We start from the raw sequence: 20087 nt of genomic DNA, 5'->3' as shown, positions 1-20087 counted from the left end.
AGCAAGAGACACTGGCAAAACACCCCGCTGTCAAAGAATTCTCAAAAACGTTTCACATTCACTTAGGATGTTTAAAGCAAAAAATGTTAGAAGCTGATCTAAACTTCAAAAGAAGTGTGACAATTTGCCCAGACATAGGAACGATGCTCACTCTGTGTTGTAAGTGATACAATGAGAAGAGAAGGCAAGCACTGTTCCAACTGCTCTTAATAAGTTTTTTTACTTTAATTCTCAACGTCTTAAATTACAGTGTACAAAATAATTATTATAGTTTTACTGTCTTTCATTTGCCTCTATATTTATAACCAACAGTAAGGGGGCTGCTGATGGTCATTTCTCCCACGGACTATGAAGCTGGCCTTGCAGAGTTGCAGCTTGCCGTGGTAATTTTTAAGATCCCGCATTATCATGCACACTGAGGACAGCCTGTACATTGAGCACCAGGCACAGTGTTTGTGTAGTTACCTTACACACTCATATGGATATAATTTTGGGTTGGATGAACGAGTGAATGAATGAATGATAGGCGTGAATTTCAGTTAGCATAGTTTCAGTTCTAAGAATAAAGGGGAATATGTTTTTCCTCCCCTGCCAGGGTGATTTGCAACGATTCCTCCCCCATCTGGATGCTGGGCCCATATCCCGAGGTGTAGATCTACTCTGCCCAAATTAATTCTACTGCCTTAAGTATTGTCCCAGAGTTGGGGGCCAGCTCTCCAGTCAGCAAGTCAGGGCAGCAATTTAAGATCGGCTGCACCAGGTCCATTCCCAGCCCCAGCAGGTCACAGCCACACCACCTCCATCTCAATCTGGAGCTAGGTTTGCGGTTCAGATACCCTCAGGCTTGGACCACGGTCCTGGGTTGTAGGGGTACCTTAAATAAATGAAATTTGTTCTTATAATGTAAACCTCACTCTGGCCGATAACTTTGACATCCTTTCCTCCCACATCTTTTGCTAGAACTGTTAATAAATATCCAGATGTCATGCTCATTTTCTCATACTGAGGAGTAATAAAGTGGCCAAGATACCAACATTGCAGCAACAGCCCTGGAAAATCCATAAATGTAATCTGAGGGTAATTGAAAATCTAGCTCTTCTGGTATTTGCTCAGGATTTTTATCGTTACAATCCTGTTGGAAATGCAATGGAGATGAGACGGAATATGAAAGGGGCAATATTCTCACAGCTTTTGGGTGTCAGATGGGCGATCCCAGACATATCCAGGAAATACCTCAAACCAACTAATTTATGTTCCTTTTTCTCTTGGGTTTCTTCTCTGAAGACATTTTAAAAATTGAATTAACCTCTTTCCAAAGGCCCTTAATAATTCTTCATTCCATCGGTACATTGAAATTTCCTCCCAATACATTGCCCAGGAGGTGGTTGGGAATGTCATCCCTTATTTTATTTGGCAAACATTAGCTGAACACCTACTCCATTCTGGGCTCTGTGCTAGGCTCTGGGATCAGTGCTCAGCAGTCGGGCACATGCCCTTCTGGGATATACAGACAAATGGCAGAAACAAATAGTAAGCAGATCAACAAATAAAAAGACTTGGAATTAAATTCAAGCCCTATGCTATGAAAAGGAACAAACAGAGTGAAAGAAGGGAGGGTACCAGGAAAGACTTTACTCAGAGAAGATGGTCAGGGAAGACCTCTGAGGAGGTGAGATCTAAAATAATGAGGAGTTGAGGAAAGAAATTTCCTCAGGGGAGAAAACAAGCCAATGACCTCCGAGACGGGAAGAGCTTAGAGTGGTCAAGGAAACGTAAGGGAGGAAGCTGGAAATTGTGTGCGTAATGGTACATAATTGAGGCTCATTTAGGGCTAGAGTAGCTGGTGTAACTCTCTGGAACTGGCCTTATGCCATCTATGAGCCTAATTTCCGCTCCACAGTCTGGTTGTCTGAGCAGGGGCTGCTTCAGAGGGCCTCCCGACCCCCCACTAGGGGGGCCTCCAAGGCAGCCTGGCTTGACGCTTATCTGGTTCCTATTTGCAGCAAGCCTGTCCTGAGTTAAGACTTACTTTTAAAAGGTCCATTCAAGCCCACTTCTCTGAAACTTGCTGACCTTGACACAGCACTCACACTAAGGTTCTTAGTTCCAGGCTAATCTTCCCCCAAGTGTGATCTCAGTTAATGACTTAAGTACAGCAGTTTTTTCCATCACTTCCCACTGCCCACACCAGGAAGCTGCTTGCTGTCTTGCCAGAATTAACACCAGGAGGGCAAGGGGACCCTCCTGGAAGAAGTTGTTCTGAGGTTCTTAGAGGGGAGAATGGCCCTGGGCCAACTTCACACAAGAGTGCACCTTGGGAGGGGCACAGGGAGTCATCAAATCTATTTTCTCACCTTCTTTTTTTTTTTTTTTTTTGCTTTAGAATTTTAAAAGAAGCACAGCCTTAAGTTGTAAAAGCTTGTTAGAGCACATAATTCAGAAAGTCTGTGATTTAAAATAAGCCAGGAAACTACTTACCACTTGTCATCACATCAGAGAATAAAAATTACAACTATGTATAGAATATTTTTTAAATAATTCCACAGTAGGTCTTTCTCGGCCGTTTAGTCCAGCCATGCACAGAGACTTTACAACATTTGTATCTGGTATTATCAAGGTTTGGGGAGGGAGGGACTAACAGGCAAGCTGATTTGTCCAGCAAATCACTTCTCTAAGTTTCAGTTTATTAGTTAAATAAACAGAAATATCACTATGGACCTTATAAGACTCTTGAAAGCTAATGTGCGTCCAGGTCATACTTAAAAAAAAGAAAAGTCATACTTAGGGCTCATAAATCGTAACTGTTATCATAATAGGATGAAACACTATTTCTCTTTCGGAAAAAAAAATTCTGGGACTCAGTCTTTTTACAACGAGGACAAACGCTTTCTCTAATTAGTACCAAGCAAGGATCTATGCTATTTGCTAGGGTGATCATTTCTGTGATTTTCTTATGTTTCTCAGTTTTATATTAATAATTCACAGACTACAGTTGGGTCCTTACTCCATGGACAGCACAGTTCAGTCCCATAGGCAGCAAGCCTGAAGCCACAGGGAGTCCAGCAAGTTACTGGTGAAAAACAACTCATAACAGCAGCTTTGGCTTCATTGGAACTAACGATGTATTGTCTATAGGATGTTTATTCTACTTCCATGGTAAGAGACACTGTGCTACTCCTTACTCTATAAAATATTTATGATTTAGACATGTACAGCTTGTTAAAAATAAAATTTTCACAATATTAAATTTGTATATGAACTCACTAGCTTTATTTTTCAGCTCATGAATCGGGGAACTTCTTGTCTGAAAGTCAGAGGAGAGTTCTAAAGCACAGCACAGACGGAAGGGTCTTTGTAAAGGCAGGTAAACAGGGTATAAGGAAGATATACTGGGCAATTTTGGGATCGGCTAGTGGGCATTTTCTGTCCTTATTTGGGTATCAAGGGGAAAATATGAACCATTTTTAACTGATTAATCAGGTTCTGATTGACTAGTTTGTGTTTCCATTTCCGGGGTGTTAATTGATTGACTTGGATTTCGGCTCCTGGGAAAGGCAGGCATTTACATGAAATAGAAACTTAGGTTTTGGTTTGCTGAAGTGGGCATCAGCGAAAGCAACTCCGTTTTAGGCCTAGTTTAGTCAGGTTATCAGGTTTAATCTTAATTATTGTGACTTTTGAGACCATTTTAAAAAATTCATATTTGGTTCTTAATGCATGTATGGAATGCTGACCATGTGCCAGTCACTGTGCTAGTAGTCTATATGAATTATCTTATCTAACCCTTCATCAAAAAATTAGATACTACTGCTACCCCATTATACAGATGAGGGGGCCCTGGTGACATAGTGGTTAAGAGCTACGGCTACTAACCAAATGACCAGCAGTCCGAACCCAGCAGCCACTCCTTGGAAACCCTTTGGGGCCACTCTACTTTGTACTATAGGGTCACTATGAGTCAGAATCAACTTGAAGGCAGTGGGTATGGGTTTACACAGATAAGAGAACAGAGGCTTGGAGCTATTAGGTATGTTGCCAAGATGATCTACCTAGGAGCAGATATAGGACACAAGCCCAAGTCTCTGTTGTCTTGACTATGCTTTCTAAGGAGAAGAAACTTCTACCCCTCCTCAGGCTAAATGTGATGGATAAGGACACAGACTCCTGGGAAGTCACATTACCTCTTTGTGCCTCAGTTTCCTCATCAGTAGAGCAGGAACAATAATCACACCTCAAAGAGCTGTTGTGAGGATTCAATGAGATGATGCGTGTAAAGCACTTAAACAGGAATAAGCAGGCTTGCCCTTTAGGAGCCTGCCTACCTCTTCTGGAATATCACACTTTTATCGGAAAGAATTTCTCCAGATGGTCTGGCCCAACAGCCCAATACTCCTAGCCAGGGTCATGTCCCATAACTTGCTCCACTCTCCTGTTTTGGCTTCCTCAGATGGAAGGTTAATTTTTCATTAAAACCAAAAAATCAAACCCATTGCCGTTGAGTCAACCCTGACTCATGACGACCCTATAGGATAGAGTAGAGCTGCTCCATAGGGTTTCCAAGGCTATAATCTTTTATGAAGCAGACTGTCACATCTTTCTCCCCCAGAGTGGCTGGTGGGTTCAAACCACCAGTTAGCAGATGAGCACTTTAACCACTGTACCACCAGAGCACCATAGTCATTGCAGCTACCTTAATCAGTACCATTTAATTCCCTTCAAAATACACATATTGCCATGGTTTTGTTGATTTCTGGATTAAAGGATTTAACAGATCTACAGATTCACAGGCTTCTCTGGTCCCAGCTGTCCTCTTCATAGAAATGAAATCTGAAGGAAATCCATCAGGCCAGTTTGTATGTACTTAAAGGGTGTGCACTGGAGGAAAAGGATTGGGATCAAACCTCTGCCATAGCCAGTACCACATCAATTTGTAGAGGGCCACACACCATGCTAAATTCTTTCTTTCTATCTATCCACCCACCTATCCATCAGTCTATCCATCCATTCATCCATCCATCCATCCATCCATCCATCCATCCATCCATCCATCCATCCATCCATCTGTCATCTACCTACCTATCTTCTCATTTAATCTACATAATCCCTTTATGAGGAAGTAGCTAAACAGAAGGGCTCCAGAGTCAATCTTCCTGAGAGTAAACCCTAGATCCACCACTTACTGGCTGTGTGACCCCGGGCAAGTTATGTACCCTCTCTGTGCCCATTTTTCTCATTTGTAAAAGGAGATACTAATAGTACTGACATAATGAGGTTATTTGATAAGTAAATAAGTCTAGCTCTTAAACAGTACCTGGCACATAGCTCCAAAACCAAACCCATTGCCGTGGAGTTGATTCTAACTTATAGTGACCTATGGGACAGAATAGAATTGCCCCATAGGGTTTCCAAGAAGAGCCTGGTGGATTCCAACTGCCATCCTTTTTTGGTTGGCAGCCATAGCTCTTAACTACCACGCCACCAGGATTTCCGGCACATAGCTAGTTCAATAAATTGTCATTATTACTTTCCTATTTAATGGATGGCAAAGTAAGGTTTGACCATGTGTCATACAGGCCATGAGTTGCAGAGCTAGAGTCCACTGGTTGCAGAGTTGGTGCTCCAACCATGGTGCTACACTACATCGTGTTTAGCACATACGCTGTGGTCAGTACTCAGTTGAGCATGGCTGGGTATTGTGGGATACTCAGAAGAGACCAAAAACTATAGACTGGGACTTCAAGTATCTCATGTTCTTGTCAAAGTGTGGACTCTTGAAGGGTCAAAACTAAAAACTGCTTCCCCAAACTTTGTTGGAGGAGTATGAATTGCTTTGGGAAATTGCCTATCAAAATTTTAAATATGTATGCCCTTGAGCCAACAATTTTGTTTCCAAGAACTTAATCTATATATAAACTGGAGCAAGCGTACAAAGGTATGTGAGTAAGGATGCTCATTGCAACATTATTTGTGATAGCATAAGCCCAGAAACAACAAAAAATTCCCATCAGTTAGGGGCTCAATAAATAAGACATGGTACATCCATACAGATATTTGTATGTTGCTATTAAACAAATGAGGAAGAGAGGTACATGCTAATATAGAAGATCTCCAAATCCTGGAACTCAGTAAAAAATAAATAACCAAAAATACAATTACACTTATATATACATATACGATTTCAAGAAGAATTATGAAAAAAACTAGCATCAGTGGGCTCTAGAGAGGAACACTGGGTTTCTTGGGTAGGAGTGAGATTGCTGTGTTTATCTTTTTTGACAATTTGAATTTTTTACCAAGACACTTTTCAGTTAAAAAGGCTAGCATATAAAAGGCTATTTTTAAATTTAACACTAAATAAATAAATATTTATCTAGGTATGATCTTTTGAGCACAAGTTTTCAAAGGAAATGTAAAATGGACTTTTTCAATATTGTTGCAAGCAGGCTGTAAGAAATATTCACTGACTAAGAGTGGTGCAAATAGTTTACTCTTGACTACCAACCAAAAGGTTGGCAGTTCGAACCCATCCAATAGCACCACAAAAGAAAGGCTTGGAGATCTGCTTCCATAAGGATTACAGCCAAGAAAACCCTATGGAGCTTGATTCTACTCTAGCACATGAGGTCACCATGAATCTGAATCAACTCAACAGCAATGGTTAACAGGAGCGGATAGGACGAGCACTATTTTAGAAATTACTCTGTCAAAGAAGTAGCATAGAAAACAGTTCCGAGTGGTGACTTTGGAGTCAGATAGATACAAAGTCAAACCTTGAGTCTACCACTAATCCACTATGTGATCTTTGCATCTCATTTTTCTCATCCATAAAATGGGGTAATATTATCTACCTTGCAGGCTTGAGGTAAAGATCAAATGAGATAAAGTAGTTAGCACAAAGGCTTCTTCACAGTAAGGACTCATCTAGGTAGATAGATGACAGAGAGAGAGAGAGACAGAGCGAGAGAGAGATAGACGGACGGACGGATGGATGGACGGACAGATAGAAATATTGTTAAAACGCTCTAAGTCTCCTTTCTTTGTCCTCTCCTTTCTCTCTTCCATCAACTCAGAGCACAATAGTCCCATATCTGTTGGCTAGATATTATCATAATAGCAGTAATAGAAAGCTTGGCAGTCACACAGACCTGGGTTTGAATCCCCATCCTACCACTAACTAGTTGGTGACCTTAGACAAATGATTTAACCTCTCTGAGTCTTCAAAAAATTAGGATAACAATGCCTACCCATAGGAGATGATGCAGGCCAAAACAAAATACACCTATCAACTATCTCGTTATCCAACATTTGCATTTAGGACAATAGTAAAAAATCTACTATCTGACTATTTTACACATTAACAACACATGTCTAGCAGATGAATAACAAGGTTCGAGGAGAGAGTAATGCTAGCTGTGACAGTTAAGGTTATGTGTCAGCTTGGCTGGGCCGTGGTTCTAAGTGGCTTAGTGGTTATGTAATGATGTAATTTTGCAGTTACGTGATGATGTAGTCATCCTCCACTATGTGATCTGATATGGTCATTCTCCATTTTCACATAACACTGATTTTCACATAACAACTTGGTCTTTGGAACCTAACTATGTCGATAAGTGAGGAGTAGATGAAGCCATGGTCCCTGCCCTCGTGAAACAGCCTTATATGCCCTACCAGGAGCCTAGTATGGCTCATCCCATGTGGATTCTTGATAAACATTTGACTTACTAGCCTATATCTTTCCAGGAAAGACATCTATATACACCATGATCTTTTTCGCAATTACTCAACCTCCATTTTACCCAAACAACTCCAGTTTTTATTAACTTTTCAGGCACAATAGCATATATTCATCTTTAACCTACACCCATTTCCTTTACATTTTCATTTCATCAAATGATACAATTGGAATCTCTCAACCTCTAGCTCTCACTTTCACTCTTGTTCTCCCCCTCTCTCTCGCTCTCTCCATAGTTATCCAGCTCAAACTACCAAAATGCCACTCACAACAGAGTCCACAGGATTTAGGAATTCAGCTGTTTCCAAAAGCAAAGAGTTTCTTGCTCCTACTTTCAGATTAAAAAGCCCCAGGGCTGGTGTCTGATTTGACCAATCTGGTATAGGTAGGGTGATAAATGTGGGGCTAGGTAGTACTCATATGCACAAATGACCAAGAAGAAAACTGTTACACTTTAGTCTCCCACCCCAATCTGGATCTACCACAAATATAAAACAAATACCTGGATAGTCAGGCAAAGATTTAGGCTTTTTTTTTTTTTTTTTAATTAATTAATTAAAAAAAAAAAAAACAGTTGTCATATTGCTTAAATTAACATAGCTCGGTGTGCACTATCCTTTGCATGTGTAGACACAACCCTTTTTAATCTGTATTGAAAAATAGAATTGGCAATGGCTTTTGCTCCCACGTGATCTTGCCAAAAAGGTTGGGAATGGACACGCTTCTTCCTGCCTCTTTTGGCTGTGTTCCCTATGAGAAGTTGGTAGAGAGAGAATCCTCTTCCTCAACTTTCCCTTGAGCAGTAAGTGGACTAAGGAATGGACTCTAGCAGAAGGGCCCCTGCCTTTTACAATCAAGGAGGTGGTGGTGTAGAAATATCAGGTGCTGGCAACAAAGTTTTAGAGCTTCCATTCAAGTTCCCATGCTGTTTGTTGTGTAATCCTTAATCGTCCCTCTTGGAGTGTTTCCCATTGCTACTGCTCGCTTAAAATTGGAAGGGGCTGATTGCCTCAATCTGTATTTCCTATAAGGCCATGTTTAATGCAAAACCCACGAGAGCTCCCTATATGATCATTTTGACCTAACAGAGTGTTTTATTTGCTTCCAAGAAGTCTTTTCTATCTTCCCCTTACAGTATAAATCTTCTTAGTCCCAAGGGACAGCAGCAGGGGAGATACTTAAGCTTTTCTTGTAGAGAAATAAGATATTAGTTGAACTGCACACCCATTTGTCTGAATGAGATTAATTATCAATGGGTGTTGTTGCCATGAGCAGGGGATTTTTATTATCGATGTAAGTTACCCTAAGTGTTCTATTTTGTTTTTCCTAAAGACTATTCCAGGGACTAAAAACAATCAGCACTCTTCAAACCTTCTGTACCAAAAATAACAAGAAAATGTCAGATACTTTCAGCTAATTAAAATTGAAATTTGAAGGCTCTTGTGATCTAAAACATGTCACTCAATTGAAGACTTTCTCAGAAGAAAAAGTTCATTGCACTCTTTAGGAATGAAAGTACAAGATCCACCCAAGTCATTGCATAAACCAAAACCCTCAAGGCCAATTCTATGCAAATGTAGAGAAGGCCAACCCCTAGCTCCTATCTCTTTGTTGCCAGAGAGGCCCTTGCCCTAAAATCTCTTTCCCTCTAATGCTTAAATCCTACCATTTATGAAAACTACCTTCGAAACTCCAATATCCCCAGGAGGGAAAATATAATTAGTCCTTAACAGCTTGAAGTTAATTTTTTTGTTAAATCTTTATCTTAAAACTGTTTTCTTTCCATTGTTTTCTTTTTGTGGATATTATTATAGATAGGCAGAACAATGGATACAGTGAGTGTGTATTACTTGGAAAACAGTTTGTTTCTAGGTTCATGATAAGAAATGTGGTAGCAGACAATCCCTTTAAGAGAGGAAGAAGGTTAGATTGAATGTGGCGGGACAAAAACAGGAGACAGATATGCATAGGCATGGCATACCTAATCCACGGTAGTGTTGGGCCAGGAGGGACACACTCACCAGGACTAAGGTGAGCTAAGGGTTTGGCTCACTATGAAGGAGACACACCACATTTCTGCAGGAGGCATGTCCTACTCTCCTATTTGATGGTCTGTGCAAACCAGGTCTGTAAGTTTAGCAGGGCCCTAAATTGATATTCGTCCTTTGAGTCGAAATCCCCACCCATTGCAGGGAGTTCTAGAAAAAAAAAAAAAAAAAAAACCCAGCCAGTTCCCAATTCTCAAAGCATTTCAGAGAAATAATGTGAATGATCCAGCTTAGACCAGGTATCCACCCCTAAGCCAATCAGCTAGGACTAAGATGAAAGCATCGTTATACAGGGGATCCACTGGGACGGATGAAGAGAAGTTCTCAGAGGAAAGAAGGAGCAAAATAAAAAGGAAAGTAATTTAGCCTTTGTTAGACTCTGCTTTAGACTCTGCTTGGCAATGGTAGTTCAGGGGTAGAATTCCCTTCCATGCAGGAGACCCAGGTTTGATTCCCAGCAAATGCGCCTCATGCACAGCTACCACTCCTCTGTCAGTGGAGGCTTTCATGTTGCTATGATGCTGAACAGGTTTTAGTGGAGCTTCCAGACTAAGATGGGCTAGGAAGAAAGGCTTGGCAATCTATTTCCAAAAACTAACTAATGAAAACCCTGTGGGTCAAAATGGGCCAATATCAATCATGAGGATAGCACAGGGTTGGGAAGTATTTTTTTCCCTTGTGCATAGGATCACCACGAGTCAGGAACTGACTCAAAGGCAGCTAACAATAACAAGAAGACTCTGCTTATTGGTAAAACAGATTATACCTCCTACTATAACAATCATTGGTTTATAAACCCTAAACTGATGATCAAAGATTCTGGGACTTGAGTTGACAGTAAGTTTAACATGAATCACCAATGTTATGAGGCTCCCAAAAAAGAAAGCAAACTTGATCTTGGGTCATAATAATACAAATATATACATTAAAATGATTCCCCTAGAGTAGTGCCTTCAGTTTGAGGCACCTCCCTAAAAGAGATATTAACAAACTAGAGAATGTTCAGAGATAGAACAGATGTGGGAAAGCTTAATAATATCTCTTTACTGTGTACAGCTGTATCAGTTAGAAAGGCTTAAAAAAAATAAAACCTAAAGGGACTTAAACAATTGGAAATGTATTTATTAATTTGTTTTTACACAGCAAGGAGTCTAGAGGTTGGTAGTTTCTGGTGTTGGTTCAGCTCTATGATTCCCTTGACCTTTCCCTCATGGTGGCAAGATGGTTGTCAGAACTCCAGGCATTTCATCCATGTCCAAGCAGGAAAAGGGGGAGGAAGAATGCTACTAGCTTGATTTGTCCATGTTATCAGAAAAGCAAAATCTTTCTCTGAGAAAACTCCAAGAAGAGATTTACTTACATCTCGTTTGTTAGAACTGTTTCTCGTGGCCACCTTTAACTGCGAGAGGCTGGGAAAATGAGTAGTTGATGGAAGGTAGAGAGAAAGGAAATCATTAGTAGCTATATTTTAGTCAAATAGCACTGTCTGCCACAGTTGTCGTTATTTCCTTTTCCTTTTTTGAAAAAATAAATATTTCGGATATGGAAGTTCACAGAGGGAGCATCTGATTGGTCTAGCTTAGTCAAGTGTCCACCCATGATCAATTAGCTATGAATGGCTAAGCTACAAACATCGTTTCTGGGGTTTCATTATTATAAAAATTTTAGTATGTACACCCAGTTAAAAAGAAAAATCATAAATACAAAGATTCCTGTATACTCTTTCTTAGTTGTATTTCCCAATTGTGATGCCATAATAAATTAATATCCTAAATTTGGTGTCTATCATTGCCACCTGTATTTTCACAATATATTGTTATTTTATAAATAGATGTATAATATTGTTTGGATTGTTTTAACATTTTGTGCAAATGGTATCATACTATATCTTAGCTCTCTTCAACTTACTGTTTTAGCAAAAACTGAAAGGCCTGACAATACCAAGGGTTAGAGAGAATGTGGAGAACTTAAAACAATAATACCCTGCTGGTGGAAGGATACCGGATAAATCAGTTTTGACAGCCACTGAGCAATATTTAATATAATTAAGAGTGTAGGACATTTGACCTAGCAATTCCACTCCTGGGTATATGCCCTCCCTAGAGGATTATTGCATGTATGAAGCAAAAGGCATTTACAAGAAGCATATTGCACCATTGTTATAATAGCAAAGAACAGTAAACAATCTAAATGCCTAGCAATAAAAGATTGGATTAGCAAATTTTGCTATAGTCATCAAAGCAATACTCCTTTATATAGCAATGGAATTGAATGAACTATATCTACATGTATAAACATGAATACTTCTTGGAGCTAAGCGTTTAGAACTCAGAGGAAATATCTGAGATAGAGACACAAATTTTGAGTCATCTGCATATAAATGCGAAATGACAGGAGGAAGCCTAGGGCCATATTTAAACAATCACCAATATTTAATGGCCAGGTAGAAAAGGATGTGTCCAGAAGGTCAGCAGAGAAGGACAAGTGGGCATCACAGAGGCCAAGGGGACGAGAAGTCAATACTGTTTAACGTTTCTGAGAGGCCAAGTGAATGAGGACAGAGGAGCGGCTTTAGACTGCGGTAACTGGAAAAGACATGATGGTGAAGTCAGGACTTGTGCAGATCCCAAAGGAATGGAGTGGGGGATGGTGCTCAGACATGGAGAGAGAGAAAGAAAGGCATTTTGGCCAAGGGGAACATCACTACCTAAAACCCAAACATGAAGTGGTAGTTGGGGAGCAATGTGTGTCAGACTGGAAATTTCCTACCTAGGAAGCTTCCAGAAGGTAACATTGGAGAGGAGGTCTGGGCCAGTTGGGAAAAGACCCTGACAAAGAACTTGAGTTTTCCTCTCTAACAACAACAAAAAAAAAGAGTTACTGGTGATTTTTAAGGGTGAAAGTGACTGTGCAAAGCCATGGTAGAGACTTAGCTATTATGGGAATTACCATCCTTAGTAAGTAGGCTGGGATACATTTCAGAAACAAATTTAGGCTAAGACTCGGCAGCAAAGGACAAAAACCACACTTTTAAGCAGACAGGCTTGTGCTGTCCAGTGAGCTCGTGGATGAGAAAGCCTCCAGGGAAGACACTATTTAGAGGTGTTATTATCAGTATAAGGACCATCACTTCTCTGAAGCCCAGACAAAAAGTGGAAAAATAGTAACTACTCTCCTCCTGTATCAGTATAAGGACCATCACTTCTCTGAAGCCCAGACAAAAAGTGGAAAAATAGTAACTACTCTCCTCCTGTAATTTCTGACCAGGTCCAAGGACTTGGGTTGGCTGTGTTCCCACAGAAGAACCTTTCTGTTTTCTGCCTGACAACCTGGGCTGAGTTCATGAGTACAAGGTCTCGGCTGGCTCTGGTAGACTCACGACCCCCTGGGCAGGGGTTCACATCTCTGTGTTCTAGAAACGTATGATCCTGACCACTATCCCAGCCATCTCCTGACTCATCAGAGACATAGAGGAGGGACACAAGATAAAGGATTGTGGGGCAGGGAGGGGGAGCTGGAGAAGTTGGCCACGTTAGCAGGGGAAGAGGGACAAGAAGACAGGGATGGCAATAAAGCTGATTCATCTCTGTGTGCCTTCCTTCCTCTCCTCCCACCCAAATGGCAATAATGACACCATGATTCCTTCTTTATTATTGTTGAGAACTTACTATGTGCTCAGCACTGACCTAGGAAATGAGGATTACCCAGCGAACAAAACAGAAACTTTGCCTGCCCTCATGGAGCTTACAGTCCAGTGGAGAGGCAGAGATCCATGCAAACAATCATGTACACTGACTGCCATTTGCAAACAGCATGAGCGCCATGGGTACAGGGAAGGAAAACTGCAAGAAAAAATAGGGCATCCCATCTGGGCCCTAAGGGGTAGCTTCCCTAGAAAGTATGGATAGAGCTGGGGCTGAAGGCTGATTAGGAATTTAAGTAGGCAATGAGGATTGGGAAAAGAGTCAGGAAGAGGCAGAGTAGAACTCCTGCCTGAAAGAGACTAGCAGTGTTAAGAACAGAAGAAGAAAGTCCAGACCACAAGGGCAGGCAGAGGAGATATGCCAGGGAGGTACCCAGGGAGCAGGCCAACCAGGATTCCGCCCCCCCCCACCACCTTGATAAATATTTAGGTATTTATCCTAAAAGCAATGGGGAGCCAAGAAGCATTTTTAGGCAGAGAGTGGACGGTGAGATCAGATTTACCACTGAATTATCATCAGCAACACCAGCAATATACATCCTACCATCCCTAGGGTTTGTCCCTGACCCAGGCCCTATACTTTTCTGGGGTAGACGGAACACCGGGCTGCTGCTGAAGGAAGAGGAAGAGGCAGCCAGCAGATGTTCTCCTGGAACAACAGCCAAAACAAAGCTGCTCGCAGGTGGCTGGCACACACTTAGAAATGTGAGAGTCAAATAAGGGCATCTTGGAACTGTTTGAAGGTTAATCTAGCCTACTTAAGAATGATATGCATATGAAAGAAGTGCCCAAGATACACTGCAAAGTGGCAAAAGCCAGGGACAAACAGCATAGGCAGTATCCAACACCCTAGTATGTCTATGTGCTTAGGCATTTATAGGTATGCATGAATACGTTTGCAAGGAAAAGAAGCCTACACATCAATACACAAAAACTGTTAAGTCATTAGCTGTGCCTAGCAGAATTATAGCAATATTTGTATTCTTCTTTATGCCTTACTGGGCTTTCCAATTTTTCTCTACCAAACCCATGGCAAATCAGTGAGTGAGAAAGAGGTACAGCTTCAGGTGCCTTCCTTGAGATTTTGGCTCGTGCTGGTCTTACTCCTAGTCTTTACATCCACAGACACACTTGTTCAACATCAGTTTGGCCTCAGGTAATCTGAACAAGAAAACTCAGCTCCTATTGACAAATTTCCTCTCAAGACAATTGCTCTGCTCCTTTGGAGGCCATGTTGGCAATCTCCCTTACAAGCCCTTGGGATCTCAGACTACAATGTAGAGGGCCAGAGGAAGGGGCTCATTCAGTCATCCCCTCAATCAACTGGTAATTCTTGAGCACCCCCCTAGGTACCAGTATAGTGATTCTGATAAGAAGAGAAAAATGTGTCTCCACCCCATGGGAGACTGAGCCAATGAGGTCCCCTAAATTTCACCCATATACGTTTTATATTCCAGCCAAGGAAGCCAGTGATTTTGTAAGGCTAATCTTGTATTAAGTTTATGTTGCCATAGTCATAGGACTAACTTTCAGTGTTGACCATAATGGAAGACAATTATCCGTTAGGTACAAGTCCTAAAATGCCCTGGTCCACACATCTGCCCTGACATTTGGAACCTCCATGTAGCATCTGGAGCCCTGGTGGCACAGTGATTAAGACCTCAGCTGAAAACCAAAAGATCAGTGGTTCGAATCCACCAGTCGCCCCTTGGAAACTCTATAGGGCAGTTCTACTCTGCCGTATACGGTCACTATGAATTGGAATAAACTTGACAGCAATGGTCTTGGTTTGGTTTTTTGGGTTATGTAGCATCTATTTTATCCTAAAATAATGTTTGTGGCATAGGATGCATTCAAAAATACTTCTTGTTGTATTAACTGGAATCTTCTGATAGCTGATGGCACTGGCTTATGCGAAAAAACAAATTCACCTAACTAAAAAATCCAGGGCAGAACTTAGTCTCATTGGCCTGGAATGGGTCACATCCCCATCTCTGCACCAAGCAGTTTCTTAGGAGCATAGGATACACTGATTAGCTAAGTCTGGGCCAGGTACCAAATCCTAGAGCTTAGGGGAAGCCTCATTTGAAAACTCAAACTAAGAACAGGGGAGGAATGGATCCCCAAAAAGCCTACTGAAATGCTACTACCATCAGATAAAGGGTGATGCCCAGCAGAGAGAAACATCCAATGCCCACAAAGCAAAAGGATTCACTTAGGGCCTTCTGGAGGCATCAACGGAAGCAATGTGGTGTGGTGGGAGAAACAGTAGGTTCAGATGGAAGAAACCAGGGTTCTAGACTCAGTAGTTCTTACTCCAGCCTACCTTCAGATCTGTTTTCAATGGTGTTTCCACAGTGACCCAGCTTAAATACAAAGCTAATCATAACTCATCTTGAAATTCTTCATTGCCACTCTCTCCATCTCCTCCCCACCCACCCCCACTGACTTCAGGATCAAGTCCAAGAGCCTTAGTGGCATGCAAGGCCTGCCTTTCAGCCTCATCCTCCTTGGCCTCACACTATCATCCCTGCAACACTGAGCTTCCTGTAGCACGCACGCACACACACGCACACACACACATCCTAACAGAGTCCCCTCTTTGTGTCTTTGCTCCTCCGTCTCCTTGGAGTATCCCTTTTACCTCCTTACCCAGTTTTTACCTTGCCAATTCCTTCTCATCCTTTACAACTCAGTCTATACATCATCTCCATGAAGCAATCCCCCTCTGTCCCCACTCCACTCTCTTTTGGGTTGTAATCCACCCACGAGCACTATAATACTCTAAGCTTATGTCTGTTTTTACATTTAAGCACTCTAATTGTTGTTTTTGTATGCCCTCAAGTCCATTCTGACTTTTAGCAAGTCAATTCTATTCTGTAGGGCAGAATAGAATTGCCCCAGAGGGTTTCCTAGCCTGTAATCTTTATGGAAAAGATCTCCAGGTCTTTTCTCCTACAGAACCGCTGGTGAGTTTGCAGCCGAGCATTTAGCCATTGTGCCACCAGGGCTTCTTGCACTCCAGTTACCTAATTGTAATTACATTTCCACAACACCACAAGCTCCTCAAGGATAGGCGTCCTGTCTGATTTATAAGCGCAGTGTCTAGTGCTGGCATACTACCTGCCCCTGAGCAGATTCTTATTATGCATTTATTGAACTAACATTTTAAGACTCAATTTCCACGTATGTAAAATGAGACCATTGGATTATATGAGCTATGAAATTCTTTCCATCTTTGGAAGGTCGGAAATCAAGTTAGCTCTTGTCATGAGAAAGCACTGCCAGGAGGGAATGAGACACATAGAAGGTAAATTTTTATTTGGGGGGCAGAAATTCAGAATAAGTTCCAACCAAGTGGATATGTCTCTGCTCAAATTGGGCAGCCCATGAATTCTGGATACTTAATAGGGAGTAGGGAACCCTGATGGCATAGTGGTTAAGAGCTATGGCTGCTAACCAAAACGTCAGCAGTTCGAATCCCCCAGGTGCTCCTTGGAAACCCTATGGGGCAGTTCTACTCTGTCCTATAGAGTCGCTATGAGTCGGAATCGACTTGATGGCAGCGGGTTTGGTTTTTGGTTTTTAACAGGGAGTACCACCACCTGTCTCTCAGCTTATCATACTGTGGTAGCTTGCATGTTGCTATGATGCTGGAAGATGTGCCACTGGTATTTCAAAAGCCAGCAGGGTCACCCAGGTTTCAGCAGAGCATCCAGACTAGGAAGAAAGGGCTGATGATCCACTTCTGAAAATTAGCCGATGAAAACCCTGTGCATCACAACAGAATCTTGTCTGATACAGTAGTGCTGGAGGATGAGCCCCCTAGGTTGCAAGGCACTCAAAATACACAGTAGACTTGAGCAAATTGGTGACGGTAAAGATGGCACAGAACCAGGCAACTGTTTTATTCTGTTGTATGTGGGGTCACCCTGAGTCAGAGCCCACTGAACGGCAACTAACAACAACAAGTAGAGGAAGTGAGGTTGGCGTGTGTCAAAAAGGATGATGAGAAAATCCTTTTATCTCCAGATAGTAAGCTGGTCACATAAGGGCGTCTAGGTCCACAGCGTCCAGCATGTGCTGGTCATAGAGCACTCAATAATTCTGTTGAATTAAATGCCTATAACCAACTTTATCTGCTTCTCCAACTTTAGGAGGGACCAGTATTTATCTGGTAGTGGGAGAGTCAAGGAAACATTTGTCCAAATCAATCATACAAATAGTCATAGACAATTGTGATCATTAAGGTTTGTGTCAACTTGGCTTGGCCATGATTCTCAGTGGTTTGGCAGTAATGATGTAGTTTGGCAGTTGTATGATGACGCGATCACTTCCGTGATGAGATTTGATATAATGTGATCACCTCCGTGATGGAATCTGCTGTGAGTAGCCAATCAGTTGAAAGGGAGTTTCCTTGTGGGTGTGGCCTGCATACAAAATAGGAGAACATTCTGGCAAATCTCCTGGGCTTTTGTTCACTCTGGATCCTGCAGCTGGATCTTGTTTATCTGACCTCCGGTTCTTGGGACTTGAGCTAACAGCTTACCTGCCGTCTTGCCCGCCAATCTTGGGATTCATCAGCCTTCTCAGCCTGTGAGCAAGAGCCCTGCTCTCTGACCTACCAATCTTGGGTTCAGTGGCCTCTGCGGCTATGTGAATCAGAAGAAGCCTCCAGCCTGACCCACGTTTCAGCCTCTACAACCATGTGAGCCATTTCCTTGTTATAAATCTCTATTTATATTTATACGCTTTACTGGTTTTGCTGTCTAGAGAACCCAGCCTGAGACAACAATCCTGACTGAATCTCACCATGCCGACAGTTCAGCCTGAGAAACCTGTATAAGGGCTTCCGCTAACCAAGAGGGAAGGGATAAAACTTAAAGAATAAAAACTAAAGTCCCTAAGAATGCCAAGAGCTTAATAGCAATGAAATAGTCCCATCAGATTGTGAACCACTTGAATATTTGCAGGGAAGGCAAATGTAAGTGTTATCACCAATTTGTTCAGATTCCTTTGCTGTTTTTCAGCATCTGGTAGAGACTGAATTAGAGGCAGATTGATTTTGTGGCTAATGGAAAATGCATACTGAAAGTAGAACAAAAATGTCAGTATTTCTTCCTTGTTAGGCAGAATGACTTTCCCAAGGGCTTCCTGGTTTTTCAAAAATTATATGTCTGTTTCTCGAGGAGGGGGGAATATAAATTAAATTTTTATATGAAAACCATATATTATAGCATGAAATCTACTTAAAAGCTTTCAATGAATAAAATACATTTGTATCAAAATGAAATCAATTCTGTTTGATTGATCTAGCATTGATTTTCTAACACTTACAGCAGGGTTTGTTTTCAGTGGCATTACCTCATCACTTGTGTTGCTGGCTTCTGTGCCAAAAGATGTGTTTTGTCTCATGACCAGAGTTTTGGTAATATAAATGTACCTCTTATAACTCAGACTTCCTGACAATTTTATGTACAAAATTAAAGTAATATTCTTTCTGAACCTGAATTGATTTTGCCCAGGTCTTGTTTTAGAAATAATAGCAGAGAGAAATAATAGGCTCAGAGACCTTGAATTTCACAGATTCCTCCTTTGCTGTCTGGCTTGAAGCCATAATATGAAGTCAGAGCTTTTATTCTTTCTCTCTTCTCTTCAGTTCCCACATTTAAAGAGTAATCACTTTACTCGTGTCACTGGTTTGTGTGACTTTGTTGTTGCTGCTGAAAATAAATTAGTTCAAGGGCTGGTAATTAAATCATCTGCCTATATTTTTTTGCCTTTAAAAATCTCTCAGAACCAGAAATTTTTTTGTTTTCCCCTGGTTCTGTGAGGCAAAGTCAAACAGACCTTACACTCTTGGGCTCTGGAGGTTGAAGGAAACCCTCAAGGTCATAGAGTTCAATAAATGGAGATGCTTGGGAGGAGCTGCCATCTGGCTATAATTCGACTCCAATCTTCACATGGCAGTTTTATTTAGTTTCATTTATCCAAATATTTGCCCTCATTCTCTCTTTCACTTTCTTTCTCTACCCTGCCCCTATCCACACCTCGTGATTTAAGGCAAAGTAACTGTTGTCTGGTTAACTGACAAGGGATAAAATCTAGCACATTTGAGGAAGAAAATCAAATCCCACTTCCACCTCCATCTTTCAAAAAAAATGAATAAGTGTTTGTTGTTGTTAGGTGCTGTCAAGCCAGTTCCAACTTATAGCGACCCCACGTACGAGAGGATGAAACCCAGTCCTGTACATCCTCACAATCGTTGCCATGCTTGAGCCCATCATTGCAGTCACTGCATCAATCCAACTCATTGAGTGTTTTCCTCTGTTTTACTGACCCTCTATTTTACCAAGCATGATGCCCTTCTCCAGGAACTGGTACCTCCTGATAACATGTCCAAAATACGCAAGATAACATGTCCAAAAGTCTTGCCATCCTAGCTTCTAAGGAGCATTCTGGCTGTACTTCTTCCACGACAGATCTGTACGTTCTTCTGGCAGTTCATGGTATATTCAATATTCTTCGCCAACACCATAATTCAAAGGCATCAGTTCTTCTTTGGTCTTCCTTATTCATTGACCAGCTTTCTCATTCACATGAG

This window comes from Loxodonta africana, chromosome 2 (assembly GCF_030014295.1).
Source record: "Loxodonta africana isolate mLoxAfr1 chromosome 2, mLoxAfr1.hap2, whole genome shotgun sequence".
Classification (NCBI taxonomy): Eukaryota; Metazoa; Chordata; class Mammalia; order Proboscidea; family Elephantidae; genus Loxodonta; species Loxodonta africana.
The sequence above is the reverse complement of the archived record's forward strand: the minus strand, read 5'-3'. Positions refer to the sequence as shown.